The sequence below is a fragment of the Arachis ipaensis genome, chromosome B03 (assembly GCF_000816755.2).
Source record: "Arachis ipaensis cultivar K30076 chromosome B03, Araip1.1, whole genome shotgun sequence".
Classification (NCBI taxonomy): domain Eukaryota; kingdom Viridiplantae; phylum Streptophyta; class Magnoliopsida; order Fabales; family Fabaceae; genus Arachis; species Arachis ipaensis.
The window spans coordinates 17699316-17707238 of record NC_029787.2 but is presented as its reverse complement, the minus strand read 5'-3'; positions in this window follow the sequence as shown (position 1 = coordinate 17707238).

The following is a 7923-nucleotide window of genomic DNA, read 5'->3' as shown; positions in this document are numbered from 1 at the left end:
GCTTCAGTGGCGACGACGACAAGCTTAGTGGTGGCGGCGGTGGCAAGACGCGATGGTGAAGACCCGCGATGAGGACGACAACGGCGCTGGCTTCGCGGTGAGCTGATGCGATCTCCCTCTCTCTTTGCGGTTCTTTCTCTTGCGGTTCTGGCTTTCCGATTGCACGGCAACGCGACAGCGGCGGCGAACCCAGTAGCGCCGGCCAGGCTCCTTCCTCCCTTTCCTCTTCTTCTCCGTTTTCTCTCTTTTCTCTTTAGGTTTCTCTCTTTCTTTTTTATGCTGTTGCTGAGTGTTGTTGTGTTTTTGGGAAGGGGGAGATTGAAATATTGCCAAGAAAAAGCTAAATTGGCTTCAGTTCTAAAAAATTCGTGGAAAAAATTTATTAAATAGCTGCTCTTCCAACTTTCACCACTAAAACTGCTGAAAAACCACCAGATAGCTGCGGTTGTGAAAACAGCTGCTAGTTGTCCGCAGCTATCTTCCATTTTTGTGGTAGTGATTTTAGTGACTTATATTAAAGGTGCGGATTAGGAATAGGGTTGGCTTGACTCCTATCTACTGTGAATCAAAATTCCAACCAGATTGAAATGGATTGGATGATTTCAAATACGAATAGTGCTACCTGTTGGGAAAAACTCAACAAAGGTTTAAATAAGAACCTGCCTAATAGCAGAAACACTAAAAATAATTTTTTCACAACTTGTGTGATTAAATAGGCAATACCAAAGACACTCCAAGTAGTAAATATAATGGCAGAAATTAAATAATTAGACACCAAAATTTTAACATGGGAAAATCTCCAAAAGAGGGACAAAAAACAAACGAGACTTAGTCCAAAAAATTTTTTACTATCAAAATAATGAATACACAATCAGTCTTCCTAGTGACACTCAACAATCAACAAAATACATCATCAAAACTAATGGAATCAACATGAACCCTCCACAAAGTGGGTTTCTCAAATCAGAAAAAAAAAGGCAATACAGCTAGCAAATTATATCCTAATGTTCATCTCTACACCAGGAATAACATACTAAAATTTCATGAGAAATGGAGCAAATTTACTGATTTAATCGGATCAAAATGCCATGCCCTTTTTCCCCAATTTTCTTCTTCTCTCCCTCGAAACTTTCTGTGTGTTTCATTTGCTTTCTTTCAAAATTGAAAGAAGCCTTTCTCTCTTGACTTTTTGCCACTTTATTTATTTATTTATTTATTTTTGTTTTAAAGGTTGTGTGGGCCCCACTTGAGATTGGGGACCCACCAACAAATCTCCCCTCACCAACTCAAGTGGGGATAGGTTGCTCTGCCAAGTCCACCTTCTCTTTGGAGGAATCAAACTTCACTGCAGGTAAACTCTTAGTCATCATATATGAACAATTATCATCAGTATGAATTTTCTCAAGTGCATATGACTTCATCTCAACCGCTTGACGTATCCAATGATACCTCACCTCTATGTGCTTCGATCTGGAATGAAACATCGGATTCTTGCTCAGATGGATAGCACTCTAACTGTCACAAAATAATGCAAACCTTCTCTTGATTGATGCCTAACTCTTGTAGAAATTTCTTCATCCACAAGAGTTCCTTAGAAGCTTCAACAACAGAAATGTATTCTGCCTCTGTAGTAGACAAAGTAACACATTTCTGAAGTCGAGATTTCCACAACACAGCTTTCCTTGCAAAAGTCATCATATAACCAGAAGTAGACTTTCTTGAATCAAGATCCCCAACCATATCTGCATTTGTGTAACCATCCAACACAGGTTGGCCACTCCCAAAGAATAAACAAACTCTGGAAGTACCATTAAGGTATCTGAGAATCCACTTCACTGTTTGCCAGTGTTCCTTACCAGGATTAGAGAGAAACCGACTAACAACTCCAACGGCATGAGCAATATCTAGCCTGGTGCAAACCATAGAATACATCAAACTGCCAACTGCATATGCATATGGAATCTTTTTCATTTTTGCTTTCTCTTTCTCACTTGTAGGATATTGCTGCAAACTCAACTTGAAATGACTAGCAAGTGGAGTACTAATAGGTTTGAAATTACTCATGCTAAACCTCTCTAAAACCTTCTCAATATACTTTTGCTACGACAACCACAGTTTTCCATTATTCCTATCACGAGTGATACTTATGCCAAGGATTTTTTTTTTTGCAGGACCCAAATCTTTCGTAGCAAAGGATCTGTTCAAGTCTTTCTTAAGACTTTCAATCTTCTTAGTGACATAACCAACAATCAACATGTCATCAACATAAAGCAAGAGAATTATAAAATTACTATCAGAGAATTTCTTAACATATACACAATGATCAGAAGATATCTTACTATACCCATGACCTTCCATGAAGGAATCAAACTTTGTGTACCACTGCCTTGGCGCTTGCTTCAGCCCATATAAGCTCTTCTTCAATTTGCATACAAAATGCTCATTTTCTTTAACCTCAAAACCTTCTTGTTGCTCCATATAAATTTCTTTATCTATGTCACCATGAAGGAATGTAGTCTTCACATCAAGCTACTAAACCTCTAAATTCAAACTAGCCGCCAATCCAAGCACAACTCGAATAGAGGACATCTTCACAACTGGAGAAAAAATCTCCTCAAAATCAATACCTTTCTTTTGCTCAAAGCCTTTCACAACCAATCGAGCTTTGTACCTTGGGCGTGAGACATTTTCATCCGCTTTCAATTTGAATACCCATTTATTCTTGAATGCTCTCTTACCCTTTGGTAGCATCACCAATTCAAATGTATGATTCTCATGTAAGGATTTCATTTCTTCTTGCATGGCCTTCAACCAGTCTTCCTTATGCTCATCAGACAAAGCTTCCTGGTAGCTCTCTAGCTCTCTAGTTCCAGTGTTCATCACATACTCATGAGGAGAGTATTTCTGAGAAGGATGACGCTAGATCTTCTCAATTCAGACTCAACTGGTGGTTCAAGTGGAACTTCAACATCTGGTGGAACTTCTGCATTTGACACCTCAGGTTGAGGTGTAGGTTCATCATGCAAATCATCACCAACATTATCAACTTGTACATCTTTCCCATCAACGGGAGGTCTAGTGGAAGGACTAGGTTCATCATTAGCAGAACGTCTAACAGTTATTGTTGGCTTATCTGTCTTCTCAAGATCTTCAATAGTTTGGTCTTCAAGAAAAATCACATCTCGGTTTCTAATTATCTTCTTGCTCACCGGATCCTATAATCTGTAACCAAAGTCTTCGTGACCATAACCCATGAAGATACACTGCTTTGACTTTCCATCAAATTTGGATCTTTCATCTCTTGGAATGTGAACAAAGGCCCTACAGCCAAACACCTGCAAGTGACTATAGGAGACATCTTTTCCTCTCCAAAATTTCTCTGGAACATCACCATTAAGTGAAACTGAAGGAGAAAGGTTGATCAGATCTACTACAGTCCTCATCGCTTCACCCCAAAAGGATTTAGGAAACTTTGTATGAAAGAGCATACACCTGACTCTATCATTGATAGTGCGATTTATTCTCTCTGCAACTCCATTATATTGAGAAGTCTTAGGAACTGTCTTCTCATGCTTGATCCCGTGTCCTTTACAATACTCTTTAAACGGACCCCTGTATTCACCATCATTATCTTCTCGAACACATTTTAATTTTCTTCCTGTTTCTCTTTCAACACTTGCATTAAAGTGTTTGAAGATACCGAGCACCTGGTCTTTAGATTTCAAAATAAAAACCCATACTTTTCGAGAATAATCATCAATAAAAGTAACAAAATATGATACACCACCTAGTGTCTTAGCATTCATAGTGCAAATATCAGTGTGAACTAAATCTAGAACATGTGATCTCCTATGAGGTCCAGAACTATGAAATGATACTCTAGCATGCTTTCCCACAAATTAGAAGAGGAATTATCAGCTACATTCACCTCTTCTTTGTACAATTTACTTGCAACTGGTAGAGAGTAGTGAGACTATTGTCTTCTCTAACAACAATAAGAGCCCCTTTGGTAATCTTGCATTTTCCACTACCAAAGGAAGTGCAATACCCCTCTTGATCCAATGCCTTCACTGAAATAAGATTGAACTGCATATCTGGCACATGCCTAACATTCTTCAACTACAACTTGCATTCCATGTTATTTTCAAGCCACATATTACCATACCTATGATATCACACACTTCTTTATCTCCCAATTTGATCTTGCCAAAATTTTCAGCAGTATAGGAAGTGAAAAACGTTTCGGAGTGACATGACATGAGGCACCAGAATCCATAAACCAAGCGAAATCATCACAGACAAGATTCACATAATTTTCATCATATGTGATAAGAACATCTTCATAAACAATAGCAGTAGTTTCTTTATCACTATCTTTACCTTTGTCTTCATTTTTTCCCTTGATTGTTCTCTTTTCAAGAACCTACAATACCTCTTGATATGCCCCGACTTTCCACAATGGTGACAAATGAACTCCTTTCTTGACTTGTACTTTCCTCTTGACTTGCTTCGACTCTCTGACTTGTCAGAATTGTGAGGTTTTCTACTTTGACTTCTCCCCCGTGACTCTAAAACAAGTGCTTCTGATTGGGAGGAAGCATTAGTCAAACCTCGCTCTTTTCTTCTGGCTTCTTCATTCAACATGCTCTCTTTAACCATTGCTAATGTCAACTTTTCTTTTGGAGTTGAGTTAGTCAGTGTCACAATAAGAACTTTCCAACCATCAGGCAAAAAGCTCAACAACAACAAGGCTTGCAACTCATCATTCAAAGTGATTTCATTATTTGTCAATTGCTTCACCGTCTCCTGAAAAATGCTCAAGTACTCTGGCATTGATTTACCTTCAATATACTTCATATTGACAAGCTTCCTAATCAAGAATGCTTTGTTTTGCACATTCTTCCTCTCATGTAACTCTTTCAATTTCTTCCACATCTTTTCGGCATTCATTTTGGTGTCAACATGTGGATACACGCTAAGATCAAGCCATTGCCTAATCAAAACAACTGCTTTCCAATTCAACTTCTTCCATTCAGTATCAGATTTAGTACCTTTGGATTTATCCCCCTCCATAGGATCATACAAGTCTTTGCTATACAACATATCTTCCATGAGGGTCTTTCAAATCGAGTAATTTTGGAAATTCAATTTGACCATATTTGGCCCATGAGTATTTTCCTCCATTTAAACAGTACAGAGATAAACAACCGAAGCTCTGATACTGGGAAAAACTCAACAAAGGTTCAAATAAGAACCTGTCTAACAGCGGAAGTACCAAAAATAATTTTTCCATAACCTGTGCGATTAAATAGGCAATACCAAAGATACTCCAAGCAACAAATATAATGGCAAAAATTAAATAATCAAACACCATAATTTTAACGTTGAAAAATCCACAAAAGAGGGACAAAAAATCCACGGGACCTAGTCAAGTAAAATCTTCCACTATCAAAATAATGGGTACACAATCAGCCTTTCTAGTGACACTAGGGCATCTCAACAATCAACAAAATACATCATCAAAACTGATAGAATCAACATAAACCCTCCACAAAGTGTGTATCTCAAATCAGACAAAAAAAAAGACAATACAACTAGCAAATTATATCTTAATGTTTATCTCTACACCAGGAAACATACTAAAATTTCATGAGAAATTGAGCGAATTTACTAGTTTAATCGGATCAAGATGGCATGCCCTTTTTCCCCAATTTCCTTTTTCTCTCCTTTGAAGCTTTCTGCGTGTTTCGTTTGTTTTCTTTCAAAATTGAAAGAAGCCTCCTCTCATGACTTTTTGTCATTTTTTTTTCTTTATTTTTATTTTTATTTTGTTTTAAAGATTGTGTGGGTCTTTATTTGAGGTTGGAGACCTATCAATACTATCAATCCTATTTATATTCGATATAATTATTTGTGATCATGTTGTTTAAGAATAAATTTTGCCATACTACTATTATGTGATCATGTTGTGTAAGATGAAAAAGTTAACACCAACATAATTTTTTTTATTAACATCAACATAAATTAACATAGCTGAAATAAAGATACTTAGATAAATGAATACCATATTTGAATAGANNNNTAAAACTAAAATCCCAATTTTTTTCACAGTACAATATTTTTTTTTTTTAACTTGATTTGACATGGTCACTTTTTCAAATATTCTTTCAGAATTCCTTGAAACAATCAAATTTGATGTGTAATGTGTATATGTAATGCGTTACTTTTCATAACAACCTTAGTCAAATGTTGTACTAATATATACGTTGTTTTGCTTTTAGGTTCAACTCTGTTGACCCTTATGCTTTGAGTCTTCATTTTTTATTCTCATTTTTGATAGATGCTTCTTCTGATGTTACTTGTGCTAATCTTTTCAAGAGACTAAGATTAGGTTAATTTGCTCATGTTTATCATATGGGCAATTTCATAATATATAGAATCACCATATCCATATGTAACTAGTAGATATTGGATTTATACCTTTTTTTTTCATGGAATTATCTATTGGCTACAATGCAACTTGTTTAGAGCTTAGCCAATATAGCATTTTTGATTCAGAATAGAGCCAAAATACAAAAATTGAAGAGGCATCTAATATGCAAATAGCCTGATTTAAATATATAAGCACGTTTTTTAATTCAATTTTAGATCCAATTTTTATTTTTATTTATTTTATAAAAACATGGTTAATAAGAAATAAAGAATAGGGATGATGGTGATTGAACTAGTTATACAAAAAACTATTCCAATCCATTACTCATCTAATGGTAGCTACCTAATAATTGTAATTCTCTACAAAGACTTTAATTTTGATATAAAAATATTAGATAAATATATCTATTTTCAACCAATCTACAATTAAGTTTTTTTTTTCTTCCTAATATTTTTCATTTTTTCACCATGTTCTATAATTTTTTTTCCGATTTTTTCTTTCTCTTCTTTTACATTTTTTTACTCTTTCTTTTTGCTTCTATCTTCTTCTTTCTCTCTTTCTTTTTCTTTTTCTCTTTTTCTTCTCTTCTTCATATGTTATATTATTTAGGGATAACTACCATTTTGATATTCGAAAGATTCAGTCGCTAACAAAAAAGAATTCCTAAAAGATGTTATCGACAAAACTGCCTTTGAATGATTTGAAAATGTAACAAAAATATATTATATTTTTCGTAAGTGACAAAAATTTCCGTATTTAGCAAATGATTTATCTATTTGATCTGAATTTTTGCAGCAACATTTGAATAAATCTTTAGAAGGTGCACAAAAAGATTCGGGATAAAATTTGATCTCTAGATTTGTCTTCTTATTTTTTTAAACAAATTCACTTAACAAGATCTTATTTTTCTAATGATGATTGCAAAAATTTGCATGAAAATCTCTCCTCTAAAATATTTTTTTAGAATATATTTAATATCTAATTTTTTGTCGCATTTTTAAATTTTTTAATGGTTAATTTGTCGTTAGCATAATTTGAAATTTTTTTTATCAGCGATATGAACTTTCGAGTACTCTATTATTTATATAGAACTTTTGTATTTTTATTAAAATATTTATGTGTTTTTGTTTCAAAATTTTCTATGTTGGTTCCATAATTTTTTTGTATTGACTTTAAACTTTTTTGCATTATTTAAAGAAAGTCAATAATGTTTTCATAAGCATCTATACCATAAAATCAATTTTCACCAAAATGAAAAAGACATATATGGTAGAATCATAATCATAGAATATAACTCTAATTGAAATGCATAGATCTATTTCATATATTATGAGTACATTTTGAAAACACTTCTAATAGAGGGACAAATAATTAATTTTAAAAGAATTTATCGTAAACCTCTTTTAAATATGAATCTATTGAAAAATTTACATCAATATCTCAATATTCTACATTTTTATACTCTAATATATATCTAATAGATAAAATAT